This window comes from Microcebus murinus, chromosome 9 (assembly GCF_040939455.1).
Source record: "Microcebus murinus isolate Inina chromosome 9, M.murinus_Inina_mat1.0, whole genome shotgun sequence".
NCBI lineage: Eukaryota > Metazoa > Chordata > Mammalia > Primates > Cheirogaleidae > Microcebus > Microcebus murinus.
In genome coordinates, this window is record NC_134112.1 from 16,640,597 (window position 1) to 16,662,214 (window position 21,618).

General features: G+C 38.6%; 1 protein-coding gene and 1 non-coding gene across 7 annotated transcripts in view; both read left to right on the plus strand.

Annotated features, from left to right (window-relative positions):
• Positions 1 to 21,618, plus strand: part of ELMO1 (engulfment and cell motility 1) — a 504,832-nt gene that overhangs the window by 225,257 nt on the left and 257,957 nt on the right. The gene's annotated exons all lie outside the window — the stretch shown is intronic.
• LOC142873236 (small nucleolar RNA U13) lies at positions 19,907 to 20,013 on the plus strand. The gene has a single exon (XR_012921275.1). It is a non-coding gene; the product is annotated as a small nucleolar RNA U13 (small nucleolar RNA).

The following is a 21,618-nucleotide window of genomic DNA, read 5'->3' on the forward strand; positions in this document are numbered from 1 at the left end:
AACTCTTATTTTTAATGTTGTTTATTTATCTTTTATTTTTAAATACTTCTTTCTGCTTTCCACGAGGCAAGCTTTTGTTCATATTTTTTGTAACTACTTTGAATTCTTAATTTTTTGAAAAAAGCTATTCTAATTCTGAAGGAAGAATGTACTTCTTATTGTGGAATATTCAGAAATATATGCAACCAAAATCATTTAGATAAAGATCAGTCATATCCTTCCACATACAAATAAAACATTATTATGGTTTTGATGTATATCTGTCTGGATATTTTCTATGTTTATATAAGTAAGTACGCTTTCATAAAAATGTGATCATGTAGATTATTTTTAAATTTTGAAATGAGTTTTATTTCTGATTCTAAGTGAAAAGCTAGAATAGAGTTTATTATGCTGTCTTAATATATGCTTAGCTTTATCTGACAGAGCAGTATGAATTTTCTTTTTTTCATGTCCTGGTTACAAAACTTTGATACAAAACATACCCCTGTAGAAAGCATAATGAGACTTCTCTTTTCTACATTAGTCTAGGGTTATTAAATGACAATTATTACTTAATATCAAATAATATTAGTATTACTTAATATTCAGCTGAGACTAATATGCATACAACCTACAGAACAAATGAAAAGTGTTGCCTTGGAGCAAAGTAATTTTTTTTATGATCGGTAGTCTATCATTAGCATAATGTTTGTCTTACACAGGTGTTACACTTTGCAGATTTTTTTTATCACTTGAATATGGTTTATAAATATGGACCTATTGATATTTACTGCTCTTTCATCTGCTACAAGAATTTCTGATAAATACCATCATTTTTTTTTTTGGTAGGTAAAGGACAAAACAATAAAATAAGTCTCTAGAAATCTGATGATTTCACCTGGGTTGTAGCAAGATTCACAGTCCGTGGTTGTTTAACCACACAGATTCCTCCAGCTTTTACAGAAGTTTACATTTCAATTTATCCATCAATTCCAAACTGAGAATAAAGTGAAAAATTTTCACTTAGCATTGTGACTTCAGACTTGCACGTGCTTTATAAATTATGGCATGCTGAACATGTATTTGGTTTATTCCAGAAAATCTGCCATTTATTTTTCTGTTTTCTTTTTCAAGTTTCAGCTGCTCTTTATTAAGCAAAATCCCCTGAATTCTTCCGTGGAAATGTGTCTCATTATTCTTTGGAGAGTTCTTTACTTAAGTTAGGTAGCAATCTGTTTGCATGTAGGGAGTAGAGATCACGGCTTTGAATGACCACAATCACATACCCATGTAGCCCTGAGAGAGTGGTCTTCTCTCATACCTTCTGAGCTGTAATTCGCATAAGTATAAATGTTCATAATCTCTGTCCTCGGATTCCCATGAACCCACACTGTGTCTTTCTTGAGTTATATATCATGTGTTATGTAGACTCATTTTTTTATTAGGTTCAGAGTTTAGGTAAATGTCTTCTTTGCATAAATCACTTGGATTTCTTGGAATGTCTTGCAGAAACCAGTGTTTCTCAAAAGGATTCCTTTCTTTCCTACTCATGTTCATGTTAGAATCTACATCTGTCTTTTCAAGGTCAAAAGTCTGATTCTTCTAAAGATGTGTGTAGTGTCTGCACTGTCTGCTCATTGTCCCACTATGTAGTTTTTAAATTTCTTTTGTCGCATAGTAATGTATTTTGAATCTCTTTCATGTACTTAAACATTCCAGCGCCATTATTAAAACAGCATGCTATTCCCTACATGATGTACCAGATTCTTTTAAACAATTGTTTATTTTTGAATGTGTATATTGTTAGCACTGTAAAACTTATGTACAATGCCATAGTGAACATGCGTACTGCTAAATCTCTAGAGGTGCAATTCCTTGGTGGAGGATTAGGTATATTTTATAACATAATTATAATTCAGGAAGGAGAAGGACTAAAATAATTGATAATTGTTAGAAACTAAATGGAAATCTCCAAAAAAAAAAAAAAAAGCTATACTCACTAATGATGAAACCTGTTTTTCCTCCTAGAAGCTTCTTGCAGATGGATCAATCGTGGGTTTGACTACAGGGGCCACATCCAAGAATTCTGTTCTCTCATCCCTCAGAAGTTTTAGCTTTTATCTAGCTGTGTTTTTAAGGATTTTTATACACTCCTACCATTAACCTTAGAAAGTGTTCATTTGACCGAACCCTTAATAATACTGAATACTTTTATTTTGTCTTTGCTAATTTTGCAGTTAAGAAAAAATACTCTTAAAGTGCCTTTTCTCTATATCCTCACAGCCACACTTCTTGTCTCCTATTATAGTTTTCTCTTGCTCTTAGTTGTTGTTATTATTATTATTGTTTACCTTCCTCCACTGGCTTGTGAATGTGTCTTTCTAGTAAGAAGCACAGTCTATGAGTTAAGCAGTTTTCCTCCTTTGAAAATATGATTATAAGCTACAACCTCATTTAACGAAGAATCGTGGAGTGATACAGTTCTCTTTTTAAAACATCTCCTCAATGTCATTTGACGCCAGGGCATCAGGACTCTTGTCTCCAGCCCTTCCCGAGTGCTTTTGGTTAATTTCTTATTCTTTGAATCTCAACTAATTGGTTTGCAGAGTGGTGGTGGTGATTTTGGACACTGTACCCGCTTTGCAAAGCTGTTGGAGATCGGAGGAGATAGTGTATGTGTGTGTAGTCTCTAGTTTCTGAAGTCCCAGTGATTATAATTGCCATTGAAAACAAGATTTTGATAACGCTGCTTTTTAAATTTCTGAAAGGAGATTCTTGTCTCAACATAGTGGAAATGATGCGACTGAGAAGACCTGCCAGCAGTAACTAACTAGAGTCCTTCAGATGTCTCAATTTGGGCTGGGACAGAAAGTTCCAGAAACTTAATACTCAGGGAGTTCCCTTGAGGAATGAGGGTTTTGTTTTTGTTTTTTGTGCTTTCCCAGTCACTGTGAATTCAAGTGCTGAATAGTTTTTATTTTGCATAAACATTAGCTAACACATTCTTTCTTTTAAATGAAATAATCAAATCATCTCATTTCAGGGCACTACAGCCCTGTACTTAGAGTAATACACTTTACTGCGGTTCTGCTGTCATTTTTTTTAACTGTCAGAATTTCTTTGGGGTAGATGACCAATAAAAGAAAAACTGATTATTATAATATGTGTAGTAAACAAAGTTACTCAAGGCACTGTGCTAAAATGTAATATGTTTTTTTAGAAGAATTGAGGTGAATTGGGCAGTTTTATGTAATCACTTTTATAAAATTCGTAAAAGTGAGAAAATAATTATCATATTTTAACAGTTTTATTGATCCATAGTTTATATACCATATAATTCACTCATTTAAAATGTACATTTTGATGCTTTGAGTATATTCATGGAGTTGTGCAACCATCACCAACAAGATTTTAGAACATTTTCATTATCCTAACAAGACCTCTTAGCTGTCAACACCAATCTGCTCATCTCCCCTGCCTTAGGCAACCACTAGTCTACTGTCTCTGTATATTTGTCTATTCCAGATATTTCATAGAAGTGAAATCATGCAATATGTGGTCTTTTGTTACTTGCTTCCTTTACTTAGCATGATGTTTTCAAGGCTCATCGATTTTGTGTCATGTCAGTACTTCATTGTCATTTCTTTGTATTGCCGAATTATATCCTGTGATATATATTTAATATATAAATACACACACAGAGTGCCACATTTTATTGATCTATCAGTTGATGAGTGTTTGAGTTGTTTGTAGTTTTTAGTTACTATGAGTATTCTTGCTATGAACATTTGTATACAAGATTTTATATGTTTCATTTTTATTTGTTCTACACCTAAGAAGAGTACAATGGTTGGATCATATGCTAACTCTCTGCTTAACCATTTTAGGAAATGCCAGACTTTTCCAAAGTACTTGCCCCAACTTACATTATCCCCAGCAGCTTATGAGGGATGCAGTTTCTTCACATTCTCATCATCAACACTTATTATCTGATTTTTTGCTTTATAGCTATCTTATTGGGAGTAAAGAGGTATCTCATTGTGGTTTTTATTTGCATCTTCCAGATGGCTAAAGATATTGAGCATCTTTTCATGTGCTTATTGGTCATTCCTATAACTTATTTGAAGAAATGTCTTTTCAGATTTGTTGCCCATTTTTTAATTGGGCTATTTTTCTTTTTATCATTGAGTTGTAACAGTTCTGTATATATTCTATATACAAGTCCTTTATCAGATATGACTTACAAAATTTTTCTCACATTATGTGGATTGCCTTCTCGCTTTCTTGGTAGAATCTTTTGAAGCATAAAAGTTTGTAAATTTGATGATGTATAGTTTATCTGTTTTTTTCTCTTTTGTTGCTCATGCTTTTGGTGTCATATCCAAGAAATCATTGCCAAATCCAAGGTCACAAAGAGGTACACCTATGTTTTCTTCTAAGAGTTTTATAGTTTAAGCTCTTGCATTTAGTTCTTTGATCCAGTTTGAGTTAATTACATATGGCATAAGGAAGAGATCTAACGTCACTTTTTGCATGTGGATATGCAGTTGTCTCAGCACCATTTGTTGGAAAATATTCCTTCCTCATTAAATTGTCATGCAAACCTTGCCAAAAAATCAATTGACTATATGTGCAAAAGCTTATTTCTGGATTCTTAATTCTATTCCATTGATATATGTTTATTCTTAAGCTGGGCTCTACATTTTCTCGATTGTGGTAACTTTGTAGTAAGTTTTAAAGTCAGAAAGTGTGGGTCTGCTGGGCATGGTGGCTCACGCCTGTAATCCTAAAACTCTGGAAGGCCGAGGTGGGTGGATTGCTCGAGGTCAGGAGTTCAAAACCAGCCTGAGCAAGACCCCATCTTTACTAAAAATAGAAAGAAATTAATTGATCAACTAAAAATATACATACAAAAATTTAGCCGGGTATGGTGGCACATGCCTGTAGTTTCAGCTACCCGGGAGGCTGAGGCAGGAGGATCTCTTGAGCCCAGGAGTTTGAGGTTGCTGTGAGCGAGGCTGATGCCACGGCACTCACTCTAGCCTGGGCAAGAAAGTGAGACTCTGTCTCTAAAAAAATAATAAAATAAATAAAATAAAATAATAAAAAAAAAGAAAGTGTGGGTCCTCTGCTTTGTTCTTTTTTTTCAAGATTATTTTGGGTGTGGTGGGTCTCTTGAATTTCCATATGAATTTTAGGATCATCTTGTCAGTTTTTACAAAGAAGTCAGCTGAGTAATTCTTGGGCATTGCATCAAATCTGTAGATGAATTTGAAAGGAGTGTTACCATCTTAACAATATTAAGCCCTTCAATTCATGAATGTGGGATACTTGTTCACTTATTTAGGTCTTCTTTAATTTCCTTCTACAATGTTTTCTAGTTGTTTTTGAAGTATTTAGTTTTGTACTTCTTTTAAATTTATTCCTATTTTATTTTATGCTATTATACATGGAATTATAGAAACTATCTCCAAGAAATGTCCTTCATATTATGGGTGGAAAAGTTTATCTGCAGTTGATGACTATCATGGCCTAATCAAGCATGCCTAGGTTTATGTGGTCCTTCTATCTTGTTGGCAGTACTGTTTGTCCAACAAAAGGATGTGCATGGAATGATATGATTAGCTTGCCCACAACTCCCTGCCCAATAAGTAGGCCTTTGTTTGGAACTTGGATATCACATAAATACTTACTATTTTTTCAGGACTATTCGTTTACTTTTTAATAATTGAAGCACAGTGTTATTTTAACAAGTAGTAAATGGAAAGAATAAGTAATATTAAAGCTTTCGTTTTTATAAATGGTACCAGTTAGACCTCCCTGTTATATATTCTGTGCCCAGTATCAAATTCCATCATAATCTCTCTAAAAAGTATAGAAATGGTTTCTATTTTAAAACTCTAGGTGGCTGCTGCTGTGCTAGAAATAAAGATGGACCACAAATTCAACATAAGATGTAAGTTCTTTGCCTTTAGGCTGTCAGGTTTCATTCAGAATAACCCCGCTCCTTAAGAAAGTTTTTAATAATATGATGGGAGAAGAAATGGAAAATGTTTCACATTAGACCTTACTCTGTTTTTCCGCCTTGTTGTAATAGAGAAACTCTTTGTATATTGTGCCTTCTTATTTAATAGATATGAAGATTGGTCAAATATGTAGAACAGGAGAAGAAAAGATAGTGATCAAGTAATTTGTGATGGACTTCGTTAATGTATTGAAAGATTCCAGCCAAAGCAGGTTGATGTGGGTGGATCTTTTAGCCTTGGTTTGCAATAATTTTATCTCATGGAAAGTATGGCTTGTAGTTTTTTTTTCCCTTCGCCATATAGAGCAATTCATAGGAACCCATATTGACAGGTGTCTGCAGTTGTAGCATCAGTGCCGAGAGCCAGACTATGAAGGTAGCCAGAGAGGGTATCCCCAAACCCTGTCTACCCACATCTTGTACTCTGAATAACACATGCATGGAGCCAACTCAAAGCAACCCAGCTTTAGACAAAAGATCTCAACTGAGACCAGAGCTGCAGGCCCAGAAATAGTTTGGAGTTTAAGCACAGACAATAAAATTATCTACTAAGACAAAGGAAATAATATTCACTGAAGAAAAAAAAAACAATCCAGAATCTCCATAACCTTAATATTCATAATGTCTGAAATATTATCCCAAATTCCCTGACTGTGGAGAATGATGACAAAGGAAAATCAATCAAATCCAACTCCCGCATGAACCACGTGTTGAAACTAACAGACAACAGGTTTAAAATGACCATGGGAACTATCCCCAGTGAAAATAACAAACCGTGTTTTCAGTGAGTGAAAATCTTAGCAGAGAAATGAGAAGTCTCAATAGAGAAATTGCAAGTGTTAGGAAAGAACCAAGTGGAATTTCTAGAAATGAAAAATACAATTTCTGAAATTCCCAATATGAATAGATCTTCTGTAAATGTAAGCTATTGTTATTACATATAAGGATAAAGATAAGGTATCTGCCCTTATTTTATTACACTTTTACTAATGAAATAGAAGCAGATAGTGCAGTTCTCTCCATCTTTTTATCTTCTAAACCTTACTCTCTTTCACCTTGAGGGAAACACAATAAGTTCCAGGATGTAAGTAGTGAGCTGGGGAATATATAGAATAGTACTTGACTTGACTCTTCTCTCTTTCCTGCTACTTGTATACTTTGCACACATCTGTACTGTTGCTCTTTATCGAGAAAATTTCAGTTTATCTCCTTATTTATCTCTCTTCTCTACTGGGCTCTGAGTGGGAGATCAGCTTCTAAATCCGTCTTATCTCTTTCCCTGATAGGAGTTGAGTGAACATGTAGGGACGGAACAAAGCTTAAGTCTCTCGGTTCCTAGTGTTCTCCCCTTTTCCTTTTCATGTTATGTCTTTATTGCAAATGCTTTAGGGGCGATTTATAAGGAATCACATTAATTACTGAAACAATTTAATTTACCAAGTACACTGGGAGAATCTTTACTAGTTTTCTTTGTCGTGGGGTTTTATTTTTGCATCACGTATTTAATCACTGTAAACATGAACTCTAGGAGAGCTCTCCCTCCTTCCTCCGCCTACTTCTGTGCTGTAGCGTCTTCCTCTTCAGCAGCTGTAATTCCTTCATTAGATCTTCTGGGAAGCTTTCTGGATGTCTGTTCTGAAACTGTTCCCTTTTAAAATTGTTCCATACTTACGGGTCAACACACTGATCACTTTTACAGCATGCATCTTGCTCTTTGCATTCTAAAACTAGCGTCTGTGCATTAGTCCTTTTGGACGTTTCTGTGGGGGGAAAAAGGGGAGAAGAGTAGCTGAGGTCTGAGCCCTGTTTATGGATCTGCAGACTTAGGGGAAAAGGAACTAAAAATTTTGTGTGTACCTAACTATCATATGCGAGGGCCCCTCCTGGGTGTTTGACGCACTTTTCTCATTTATAACTAACTGGTGAAAATAGATGTTTTGCCCCTTATCTTATATCTGAAAAATACTCTACTGAGGTTCACAGATAGTAAGAAGAGATACCAAAATTCAGTGATACTTTTGTCTTATTTTTAAGCCTCTGGGTTTTGGGTGGGTTTTTGTTTGTTTGTTTGTTTTTTTGTTTTTGTTTTTTCTTTTGCACTGAACCACACTGCATTTGTCTGAAATGAAAGGTTTAGAGAACGCAGGAATGCAAATGAAAAGGTGCTTGTAGAGGGAAAGCATGGTTTATTTACTTTCCTATTTTGTCATTTTTAACCTTTTCCCACCATGAAAGCACAGGGGGGATGTCGTGTGTAAGTGCCAAGAGCTGTTCTGCTACCTCTTTCTGTCTCAAGAGCACATTTAAGTGCAAGGGAATGGGTATGGGATTGTTATAGTAATTGCTTTGAATCTAACCTACCCTATTTGCCAATGTGTAAAGCTCTTTGCCAATGTTAATCAGATGGTGAAAGGGTGATGAACGCCCGTCTTCACTGTGCTGAGCTAATTGCCGCAAGTTGCCACCAGGGGGCAGCACCTTCACATGGCTCTGGGCTCGGCGAGCCTGGGACAGTGAGCAGCTCACCCAAGCCCTGAGCCGGCCATGTCTTCCCTTCCAAGCTTGATGACCCAATTTTGGGCGAAACAGATGCAAATCGGTTTATAATTTTTTTTTGAGCGTGGGGCGACGAGAGGGAGGAAATAAACCTTACATGTTGGCATACACATTTAAAATATTTATAAGAAGCTGTTTTATGTGTATTTAGAGTCGTTTTCTCCACTGAGAGAATAGCTATTCCGTTTGCTAGGGCAGCAGTGCTCAACAACACCTGTCTCAGCTACAAGTTAAACTTACTTTTTTTCCCAAAGAAACAGGGCAGTCAATGGAGGGTATGGTTTATGGTATAGCACTGACCATGGCCCTCCAGAGTCACTGTTCAAACCTGTGCTCGAACCCCAGTTTAGGCGCCTAAACTATATGTGTGACCTTGGACAAATCACTTAACTTCTCTGTGCATCACATACTCATGTGCAACACGAAGATTGTAGTACAGTCCTGCTTTCTTTCATCCAACCATTATTTATTGAAAACTTCTTTTGACGTGGAATGTGGCATTATACCCTGTTATAATGGTCTTTATATATACCTCCCCGTTGGATTTGTATGAATTGGCCTCTTGTTTCCGTAACTAGGGCTGTGTTTTGTCAATCCTGGGTGATGCAGGAAGACTCTAAGGTAATCCAATCTGAAAGTACAGGATAGAGCTGCTTCGAGTGATGCCAGATTATTTAAACTGTGAGGAGTCAGCTGGGAGTACCGCACGGAGACAGCGGCTTTGGCGAAACCCACCTTGACAGGTAGAGACGGGCGTCCTTGCTCTCAGCAGCTTGTCCTGGGGCCGGGGTGAGCAGGGGCTCGGAGGGGTTCCGGGCGGTTCTCGGCAGAAGGCGTGGACCCTGTTTCAGGTAGGCGCTCCTGTGGCCACTGGGCACGCTGATGGCCTGCCATCTGACAGTTTTGTCTGCCACTTGGCCCCATTTTGAGTTTGGGCAGCTGTGGGCCCCGGAATTACGGAATCTGGAGAGTCCCCTGGGGCTCTCGTTATTATTTTCATTCTTACTGAGGTGAAATTCACATCATATAAAATTAGCCATTTTAAAGTAAACTGCTCATTTAGTACATTCACGATGCCGTACAACCGCCCTCTAGTTCTAAAGGCATTATATATTTTTTAAGATTTCACTTTGATGTAATTTTTAACCAGGAAGAATTGTGCAAGAATAGTACAAGGAACTCCTGCGGAACCTTAGCCAGATTTACTGTTTACATTTCACCCCATTTGCTTCCTGGTGTTCTTTGTCTTTCTGTCTCTGTCTCTGTTTCTCGCTCTGTGTGTAAGTATGTATATATTTATACACACACACATTCCTCCTGTAAACATTTGAGAGCATGATGGAGACATTGTGCCCCTTTGCCACTAACTACGTTAGTAGGTATGTGTTTCCTAATAAGGGTGTACAGTCATAATATCCCGAAAATTCAACGTTATTAACAATGTTATCTAATCCATCGGCCTTACTCAAATTTCATCAAATGTCCTTTATACTTTTTCTCTCCCTGTATAGGATCCAGTCCCACTTGGCATGTAGTTGTCATTCTTTTTGGTGTCCTTTGATCAGGACTAGCCCTTCTGCCTTTCTTTGTGTTCCTTTACCTTGGCATTTCTTGAAGAGTACAGGCCATTGTTTTGTTCATTGTCTTTCTCAATTTGAATCTGGCTGATATTTTTCTTGATTAGATTTGAGTTCTCATTATATTTTGTACCATCTTCCTCTTATGGAGAAATGAGTCATGATTTCCAAATGACAAATTTATGAGCATTGTTTTATCATATTACCCCTTCAAAAACCAGCAATTGCATGTAGATGGCAGTGCCTTAGCTTTACATTATAAAGATGTCCCAATCCTGTGGGCTGTAGTGATATTAGATTCTGTTTCCCTGACACCACTGACAATTTGTGGCCGTGACTGTGGATTCAGGGATTATTGAATGGGGGGTTTATGCTTCAAGACTGGAAGGCATGATGGAGAAGCATGTTGTGCAGCCCGCTGTGTTAAAATCATTGTTCTTTGCTATCGTGTAGCTGAATGTAGTTTGCTCTGTGTTCCTTCACTTGTCAGATGTTGGGTGAGAAAATGACAATTTGCCATGTAAATTGTTGGGATAATTAAGTCACCCTTTGATGATATGGTGAAGAATACCCAAGGCTGCCTACTGGCCTCCTGCACCCCTAGCCGGGGAGGATGGATCATTTCATTTCCCCAGCAGTGTAATTTCCCTCTGCCAAGCAAAAACATCTTACAACCCTGAGAATAAATTGACAATCTCAGTTTTGACATATGACTAATTTCTCGTGGCTATTTTATTATTGTTTTGCTGCTAATATCAGAAGCAGACTCGAGGAAGTGATTCTGCCTTTCTACTCTTTCTTTCCTTTATCCAGCCTCTCCCAAATCTTCGCTTCTCCTTTCCCCTGATGAATTTGATAACTCAGCTTTTCCTAAAGTATTTTGGCTTTGGCTTTTAAAGTCGAAATGAAAAAGCTATGTGCAAATGACACACAAAAATTTGGATTACTTTGAAACCATGCGAACAAAAGTCCCCACCCCAGTCTATTCCCATGAAAGAAAAATTTCTCTGTTGCTTTTATTTTTTAAACTTTTTATTTTGAAATAATTTGAGATTCACTGAAGTGTTGCAACAGTACTACAGAGAGTTGCCCTGTACACTTTACCTAGCTTCTGGTAATGTTAACATCTTACACAATCAGAGTATATTTATCAAAACTAAAAAATTAACATTGCATGATACTATTAACTAAACAACAGAGATTCAGATTTCACATGAGTTTTCCACTAATTTTCTTTTGTTTTTTCAAGACTCCATGTTGCACTTAGTTGTCATGTCTTAGTCTCCCCCACTGTATGATAGCTTCTTAGTCTTTCCTTGTTTCTAATGACCTTGATTCTTTCTAACAAGATCTTGTCAAGTATTTCGCAGAATGTTCATCAATTTGGGTTTGTCAGATATTTTCTTATGTTTAGACAGAGGTTATAGTTGTTTGGAAAGAACACTATGGAGGTGAAGTGCCCTCATCACATCATATGAGGGGGTACATCTCTCTTGACTTCTAAAATTTTCTTTAATCTCCTCCTCTGCTTTGTAGTTTTAAATATCTCTTTATGCTGCTGATACTGTTATTTATTTATTTATTTATTTATTTATTTATTTATTTATTTATTTATTTAGAGACAGAGTCTCACTTTGTTGCTCAGGCTAGAGTGAGTGCCGTGGTGTCAGCCTAGCTCACAGCAACCTCAAACTCCTGCCTCAGCCTCCTGAGCAGCTGGGACTACAGGCATGCGCCACCATGCCCAGCTAATTTTTTCTATATATATTTTTAGTTGGTTAATTAATTTCTTTCTATTTTTAGTAGAGACAGGGTCTCGCTCTTGCTCAGGCGGGTTTTGGACTCCTGACCTCGAGCGATCCGCCCGCCTCGGCCTCCCAGAGTGCTAGGATTACAGGTGTGAGCCACCACGCCCGGCCTCCACGCCTGTTTTTTAACCACGATACTGTTTTTTAAAGTGGGATGCTGTGGATCAGTTTCTTGTTTTTTCACGCGGAATTCTTAGAGCACTTTTAAGTTACCTGTAGAATGTGGGGTATCTCCTGAAAGAATATCAAATCAGAGCTTTGCTTTTTCTTCCCCAAATACTTTCTTCAACCTTTCAATTCCACCTGAAAAGCATGGCTATATCACTTTATACAAGGTTTAGAGATTCCTGGACGAAACCTAGCAAACGCTGAGATTTCCTTTGGGGTTATTTTTAGTGGACCATGCACTGAGACTCACACATTGGAACAAACAATGCAAGAGAAAAAGAAGTGATTGAGTGAGTATATGAGTCGAGGTTCTTCAGAGAAATAGAACCATTGGGCTATCTATCTATCTATCTATCTATCTATCTATCTATCTATCTATCTATCCATGTACTTCACACACATATCTACATAATGGGATTGATTGTGAGAAATCTGCTCCTGTGAGATTATGGAGGCTGAGAAGTCCCATGATCTGTCTGCAAGCTAGAGACTCAGGAAGGGCGCTGGTGTAGCTGGGAGGCCTGAGAGCCAGAGAGACAATGGTGCGGATTCCAGGCCGGGACTGAAGGCCTGAGAACCAGGAGCACCAGGGGGAGGAGAAGACTGATGTCCTGGCTCAAGCAATCAGGCAGAGAGTGCATTCTGCCGCCTTCTGCCTTTTTGTTTTGTTTGGCCCCTCAGTGGGTTGCCCACCCACATTGAGGAGGAGCGTCTGTATTGATATTATCCAGTCCACCAATTCCAGTCTTAATCTCTCCCAGAGTCACCTTCACAGACACACCCGGAAATAACGCTTAACCCGTTATCCGGGCATATCTTGGCCCAGCCAAGCTGTCAATAAAATTAGCCATCACAGTGAGTTTCCCAGGGCCCAATTCCACTGCATCCTGCATGGACTATCTTGAGATTTGGAGAGGGGGCTTTATTTGGTTTGATGAATCTCTGGATATTTCAAAAAGCTGATTTTAATCCATAATAGAAACCTCCCCTTCAAACACAAGGAGTAATATAGATATGGATTTTATCTTAAGTCCTTTCACTTATGTCCTAGGATATACTGAATAGTCAACAATGAGGCAAAAAGAAGAAGGCCATGTAATCCACACACATAAACCCATGACCGCTCGGCAGCTGAAATGATCACGCTCCACTTTCTGGAGCTTTTCTTTTAAAAGCACACCTGAGAACTCTCTGTAGTCATGCTTTCTTGAACACAGAGTGACAGGAATGAAATAAACACGTAACAAAGGAAAACAAATACAAATAGTTTTAAAAATACAGTTACTCTTTAGAAGGAAGGTCACCTTTGTTTATTTCCTAGATTGCATTCAAATTATGGTTTCCAGAATACATTTTAAGTTATTGTGCTGCAACTTGAATATCACTAATTACGTATGCTTCCAATTGGAAAAAAAAATTAATGAGCTCCGAAGTTCGAGAACTATCGAAATAAGCAGTATTCCTATGCCACGTCTCTGTACTTTCTTGTGCTTGACGATGTTTTTAATTGCTAGTATTTCTTGCATGATGTGTGAATGCATTTGGCAACCATCGACACAGAGTTGAGTATCTTGAGTTTTACAAGCCACATATGTGCAGAAGGTTTTCTGACAGGGCAGAGAAAAAAAATCTCAGATTTGCTTCAGCCCATAATCTTCTTTCTGCTAGAACATGCTATGTTTAGAGTACTGATTATGAGTGTGTCTAATTGGAAAGGTGATCTGTAATTCCTTGAAGCTCTTAATTTCAATTCCACTAAGAACTCTTCTTCCACCTCTTAACTAATGTTTAATGTACAGTGTCCATTTCTGTGTGGGGTCACTTTCCCCTGCTGGAATATATAACGTATCTACAGTTCTTCCTAAGCTGTTTTAATCGCCAGGCCATCTCCATACTTTCTCATTGAGCTGGATACTTCATCTTGGTCTATGTCAGTATTATGTGGCATGGATTGTATATTCTTCTAAAAGCTGTGAACTGTGTTTCTCTTTTTCCTTCTTTATTTTTTTCTTCCAATTTTTATTGCACCATCAACGGCATCATAATAATAAGGAAACAAAAGAAAAATCAGTTCTTTGTTTCTATTACAGTGGACCAGCTATTTTTGTTCCCTGCTTCTCTCTAGCTTTTGGTTATTTTTGTAAATGATCAAATAATTATGAGAGGGGAGATTATTGTATATTTAACTTGAAGGATGCCTTCACAAGCACTTTTTCATATTGTTCCATCATGGTCACCTTTATGGCTGTTTATTTCATTGAGCTGATACACTGTCCTGTATTTTGATATTTTTAATTACTGGACATTTGACATTCTAGTATTTTTCTATTTACGGACAATAGTCTATTGCACATCTTTGTTCTTATAACTTTCTCTTTTCTGTTGGATTATTTCAATGAGATCAAAGTGTTTGAAAATTTCCATGGTTCTTAGGCTATATGTTGCTTTGGTTTGGTTTGTGTTTGTTTTTAGCACAGTGTCATTTATAAGAAGGTGCTTTGTCAACACCGAGGGAGGAGGTGATGATAAAGAAGCCTATTTTGGAAGCAGTCATCGTCCGTGAAATTATTGTTGGGATCCTGAGGAAGTGCTAGGAAATGGCAGTAAAAGTAGAGCAGTTGACGAGTCTTTGGGAGCTAGTCAAATTGTTGTGGTGTTAAAGGCCATTTTGAAATTAATTTGTCTGGCTCACTGTAGTCAACACTGAAATTACCCCTAGTAAATAACAATGTGGTCTCAACCTTGTCTAAAGACTATCTTTAAACCAGTGTTGGTCTCATGTATATCATTCCAAATATCATCTGAAAGTTTCCTCTGTGGAAAAATCATTTTCAGGTATTTCAGTCTAACTTGGAGTTAAAAGTGGCTACATTTTTCTGCGTTGAGAACAGAGACACTATCCTGTGATCTATACTGTGATCTTGGGTCATTTGTTGGGTTTTGAGTCGGATATGGGGGAGAGTGAAAGCCAAGTGTCCCTGCAGGGTTAAGAAACATGTTTGAAGGTGTCCCTGGGTGTAACCCCATGGTAGGGCTGCCTGTCTCAGCCTCTGTTTGGTTTCAGGTGTCCTAAAGGAAGGACTTACTCTATCGCCCTTCTGTGATGGGTGACTACTGTTATCCAGCCCAACTGGACAGTGAAAATTTGCTGACCTTTAAAGAGATGTAGGTTGTGACTGATTTGCATCGTGCGAGAGGTGATGGCAGTAGGTGACAGCTTCTTCCGAAGCCCATATTCAAAATTCGGAAGGGGTAGACACTTTGTGAATATGCTCATCTCACCAACTACCCCATCTTTCCTTCTCGCTTATTCTCTTTCTCTTTGTCTCCTCCCCCTCCATCTTTGTCTCTTTCTGGAGTTTCAAATGCTGTTTCTCTTCTGCTTCCCTCCCTCATTTCCCACCCCCCCCCAACTCCTTTATCTAGCCTTTCCCCTCTGCTCCCTCCACTTCATCCCACGTCCCCCGTGATGGCTGCCATTCTTAACCCCCTTCCTCTTTTATTGGGAAAATAGGCTTTAAATTTGGAGTGCGCTAAGAAAATGTCATTTTATAGTGAAAAACTGCAGGGTTCAGGGACTGCATTTGTGGCTTATTGATAGAAGAGAGGCTCTGGGAGCTAGTGCTTGTGAGAGTGATTTAAGGGTGACGGCTCAGTGTCTCAGGTGGACGTGATTACGTTGTGGGACAGCTGAATTCCGTTTTAGCCCGATATTGACCTCTCCTTGCCATGTAATTAACAGCATGCCAGCCACAGACCATAAAGTGAGTACATTTCAATGACTAATACCACGTCCTGGTGCCTGGAGTTTGTTGTGCCCTAGGGACTGAGTGGGCATGGGTTGCGCCCGGATATCTAGCCAGGGGTGACATTTAAACTCAATTGCCTGGTGCTGGATTATGAGAGGTCTGACACGCATCTCCAGATAGCCGCTCAACACAGATGGCTGATGAGTTCGGAAGCTCAGGCTGACATGTCCGGGAGCCCAGGGGCAAACTGACCCTTTTCTCTTTAGGCACAGTGCCTGTGCTGGCTGTTCAGAAACGACCAGAAAATATTTTCATTTATTTTTCAGCTGAAGCTTTAGGGGGCTCAAATTCTGGTGGTTCAACTAGACTTCTAAATAGAGTTCTGTCTAAACCCCAGACATCATGAACAGAGATTCACACGGTGAGATGAGTTCGCCTCCCTTGACAAGTGTTGCAGTGAATCTAGTCCTTTTTTCATGGCCTCTGTGTTTTATATTGATTAACAGAAAAATGAGCTGACTGTTAGGCGCATTCTTAGGAAAAAAGAAGTGGGGAGGGTATTAGGCACGGGCGGATGCTCTCGTTAGCTCGAGATGCGTAAAATAAGGTGGGGTAGAATGGGGAGGGGTGCAAGACAGAAGATTTAAGTCCCCCATTCATGGTTTCATGAACTTCATTAAGGAATTCAGTGAGGGGATTCAGACAGATGCACGGCACAGAGAGGCCAGGGCCGAGTGTTAATGATCTTCTAGTATAATCACTAAGGTATTATTCAGACACAAACCAGAGGACTTTATTTCACCACGGGATGGGCTGATAGGGCCATGTCCTCAGTTAGGAGTTCTCGGAACTGCTGGGGGTGGGGGGAGGCACCCCCATGTGGCTTTTCTTTGTCCAGGCTCACCAAAGCCAACAGAGCGGGCGCTGTCTGTGTGGGCCTTTCAGGTTTGGGGGGTGGCTCTAAATGCAGCCTGAAGGGGAGAGAGGCCTTTTGAAAGGGAAATATTTCTTTTCTCTTCGCTATGTGAGTTTTGAGTTTAACAAGCTGAAGACTGATTTCGCGTTGAGTCTATGCTTTGGGCCTACCTGGGTAAGATGCTGCCATGGGGATGCAGGGGGCCAGGAAGGGTGGGGACCCCGGGCTCTGCTGAACCCCCTTTGGATTCATTCGTTTACTTATTCACACATCAGCATGGAGTAGGAGCTGTTCGCGTTTTTGCGAGTGTAGCTTCACTATTTAATTTGAAATAAATTCCCTGGTAATTGGCCCCATGTATAATCAAAGGCAGATTTGAAATAACGCATTCAAAAGCAAATCAAGGGAGTTTTTGGTCATCTACTCCATCATTTCCTTCCATTAGAGGGGATCCTTGTGACTTGGCCTGTATCCCTCAATGGTCCTTTTCCTTGGAACCTCAGATGGTGACTCAGGGCCAGCAGGTGATGTAGCGTATGCAGGAAGAGGTGGGCTGCAGTCCCAGGTGCCGATACTGACCAAGTCAGGGAATGGGGGGATATTATTGTAATGTCTAAATCTAATTTCAAAGAGTGTGTCTCTAGAGTTAAATGAGTTTGCCTTAAATTCTGTACCGTTGCAGATGATGTAACCCGTAGAAACATATTAGGCAGATTAAATTAAGATACAGGAAATGCTATTTCGCATTTCAATGGAGAGGAGAGTCAAGTCTTGTGAAAGCTGTTTACTATAACAGAAGGTTCTTACGTGTCCATTTCAACTCAATTTTCTCCTTGTTTCAGGATCTGAGTTCCCTGCTGCCCTCTACTCCTCACACAGTAGTCAGTCAGTCTGCTAGGAGCTTGCTGAGATGAGTAAGAGCCGTCTGCCAGTGATGGGAAATTTGGACTCAATCAGAATAGTGTATGGAAACCTCTGTTTGCTGCATCAAGCCTGCAGTACTTATATGCATACATGGAACCTATTTTTTTTTTTTTTTTTAGATTCAGCATTGTAATGAAGGTGGCGATTTTCCTTCTCAGCATAACCTATCAATGCACTAATGGCTTGGTCAATGGGCAGTTGCTTTGAGTTCTATCCTCGTATTGTCTGTGATGCGCCCACCTAAGACAAGCCATTTGACCACTAGCTGCAGACTCTAATATCCTAATCGTGGCTATTAGCCCTCCTGATGGCAGTTGAGTCCCTCTTTTTACAAATGGTTGCACCAAATCTTACCTTTTTCGCATTTCGCTGATGAAGTCTATAAAAGAATAGGGGGCACAGTATAATTAAGCTGGTTTGGGGTTGTGGTATTTTGGATGGAAATGCAGGGAGGAAATGAAATGACAGAGGCTTTGAAACCTCTCACTTAACTCTTTCTTATGTTAAAAGAAATACTGAGAACATTTCCTAGGTACTGAGAGTAAATTATTTTTTCTGAAAAACTTAAGTGGCTCAGAAGAGGACTTCAGTATGAGATAACTTTTCTTCTTCTTTTTTTTTTTTTAATGAAAGTACAGACAATTCTCTCTTTGCCCTCAACTCTACAGAATTTCTGAGAATGGTGAATTTCAAAGGACAGGAGGAACAGAAATGAAGTTGACAAGAGAAGCCATCTAAAATTAAAACTCTCCATATGGAATTGCTTTTCCTTTTCCTCTAGAGATTGCACTTACTCAAAGTCCTAGAAACTCAGCTCTGTCTTTGAGAATTTTCTTACAAGGTGATCATTGGAGGCTCTTGGAATCTGTAGCTTCTGTCATTGTCCAAAGATTAATATCTTCTAAATGGCAAAAAAAATGTTCTTCCCAATGCCAAGTTTTTACTTAAAAGATATTTTTGCTAACTTTACTTATATATGGAACAGATAATAGTACAAAATCCAAAAGGCACAAAACAGTGAAAAGTGTTTCTTCTCTCCCCTTCCACAGAGGCAAATCCTGTTCCCAATCTTTTTTGTTGATTTTTAGTTTTTGGGTTGGATCTGATAGTGTTTAAGAGCTGATGGGGTAGAAGTAGCTCTCTAAGCTAAATATGCTCTATTGGTTCCCATAAGTCTAACATGTATTAGAAGAGAAAGTGAGGCCTGGTTATAGTAATAAATAAATGTATCATTTTAGCTAATAACGTAAGTTTGCCTAGAAATCTCCTAGGTATACCTTCTTGCTGCTGTGTCCACATTTCTACGTTCATATTTCATTGTTCAATCAGTGACATCACCAATTGGTTGATTCACATTTTAGGCACAACTAAGGAAGAAAAACCCAAGGCAGTTAAACTATTTTCCAATACCTTTCATTGCTTAGGCATTTTAAAAAATGTTAGGTTTTTTGAATGACCTTCACTATATTTTGTGATGCACAGATGTTTATCATTTAACACTCTTATTACATGTGAAAAAAATAAATACAAGGGAAATAAATGAGATATGTGTTACCCTGAAATTTCTACCCATGTGGGTTCAACTCTCCTGAATCACTTTCAACTCAATTCTCCAGGGTCTGTAGCTTGTCACACAGTTTGCCCCCTGTGCTATCAAGAACATTGGTGATATAGTTATAAAAGAATATTTTTAAAAAGAAAAGCTATTAGTGCTGAGTTCTTAAGCTGCTTACCTCTGTGATTTTCTAGAGTTGACACACTTTTGACCACTGCCTGATGGGATACATAGAGAAACAGCCCTGGTCTATCCTAACTCCCTTCATTTCCTAAAACCATGTGGTGCTGGGTTGAAGTCTGCTTTGATATGTCTCAGGGTTTTTATTCCAGACCCTGAAACCTATTCTGCTAATTTGACGCTGGAGTTTTTAATATTCACGCATGCCCTTGTGATGAGAATTGCATTCTGACTGCTGTCTGGTTGACAGCAATTGAAAAATGCCATTGATTGTGAAATTCTACCTGAATTTGGAACCGGTGGTATCTTAAAAATACGTGCATCTTAGACTCAGTGAAAATGGTAATATCAATTCTGAGGCTAATTAATGAAAGAGTGGAATTTCTAGAATTGTTAATGTTTCGGTTGAGAATTGCGGAGTTTGCAGTGGTTATACATCAAAATCAGAAGTCAAAAGCAAACGCTGGTCCCTTCGTGGATATTAAGCATGATGGTTGGGTTTTCACACTCAGGTGTGAGACACGCATTCCTCAAACCTTATTGCTGTGACTTTGGCACTTTACCCATCTGACATGGATTAAAAGAAAAGAAAAAGAAAACAAAGATTAAAAAGAAAAAGCTCTGAGATTGTTGCACTGTCTTAGTTTCTCAGTGTGAACTTCCCCTTCTTTAGAATGCTCACAAATATTAATAATACATTTTTAAGACATATGAAGTGACTCAGTTTGAATATTTAAGTGGCACTTTAAAAAACCTTTTTTCCCCCAATGAGTCAGTGGTTTGTTTTGCTATGAGAAATCCGGAAATCTGATTTAAGGATGATCTTCTAATTGTAAAAGGGAAAAGCAACAGAAAAATATTTATATTTGCAACCTAATGTGGCTAAAGTCATAGCTATTTCTTCCTTTCTTTGAAATATGTAGCATTACAGCCAATAGGTTAAGGAAAGTTATTAAAAACTTGGAAATAAGGCAACCAAGTAGGGTGACATATCCTTTCAACGTCATATTGGAGCATTCTTCTAAAAACAAAAAGCCCCAGCAAGGATTATTAATTCTTCAAGAGCACATTCTTGTGTTTAACTTTGTTGTTTACTGTTAGGATATAGACACCAGGAAATTATGTGCTAATGTAGAGATTTTTGGCACGCAGAGCTGTGCAGTAGAAAAGCTAACCCTAAATGTTTCACTCATTAAGCAACTTGATAGGTAACCAGCAATTTTATACTAATTTTTTCTTCAGATGCTATAAATACCTTCTCCCTCACATGCTTTTTGAACCAGCTTTATCATCTTGCTGGTGTCTTCATCGTTGAGTTGAATAAATCTTGACATATGTTTATTCTATGTTTTTATGAGTCCTGTTTTTAACTTTGAAAATCGTACTTTGTCAAGATTGAAACCTCTCAAGCAAGACAGAGTAATTATTAGTCCGGATGATGTACATGTATTGGTTGTCACATGCGCTTGGTAGTAGCTCATTGCAACCTGAACAGGTGATAATGCACATTTATCAGGTTCAAAAGCAGATTGCTGAGACCGTGCAGGAGTTAGACTCCCTCCAGTAATTCCGACATGATTAGCAAACGACTCTCCTTATGTGGATGTGAAAGAGTTTCAGGAGGCAGAGCTGGGCTTATGCATGGGGTTGGGAGATTCCAGCCAGGAGGGTTCAGGAGCGCAGCCTGGGGAGGCCGGGTGCTCCACCGAGGCTGAGGTTAGAACACCGAGTGGGGTTTTCTAAGCCCTCGACCATGTGTGTAGTGGTTCCCTGGAGTTACCACCTTGTCCTTCAGGGAATTGGAAGTGGTTCTTCTGTTTTCAGAGGCTCCAGAAACACATGGTTGTGTCTTCAGAATAATCTCTTAGAAAAAAATTGAGTGCATCATATATATTAAACTTGTATAGTTCGGGTCCCCCCCACCACCACTTATTCTTTCATTATCCCCTTTCCTCTTGTATTAATCCCATTTTTCTCCCTCCTTCCTTTTTTGCTTTTGGCCTTCCCATCCGTTCACAAACACTCCCTCACTTGGAATGGTGACATCGTGTTTAACCGAGATAAATTCACTTGACTACTTGAAGGCTTTCCATAGTGCCTTGCTGGAAACCTTTACAGTAAATGCCAATCAATGAAGCACACACAAATCAGTGAAGAAAAATCTCCTATGTACTTGAA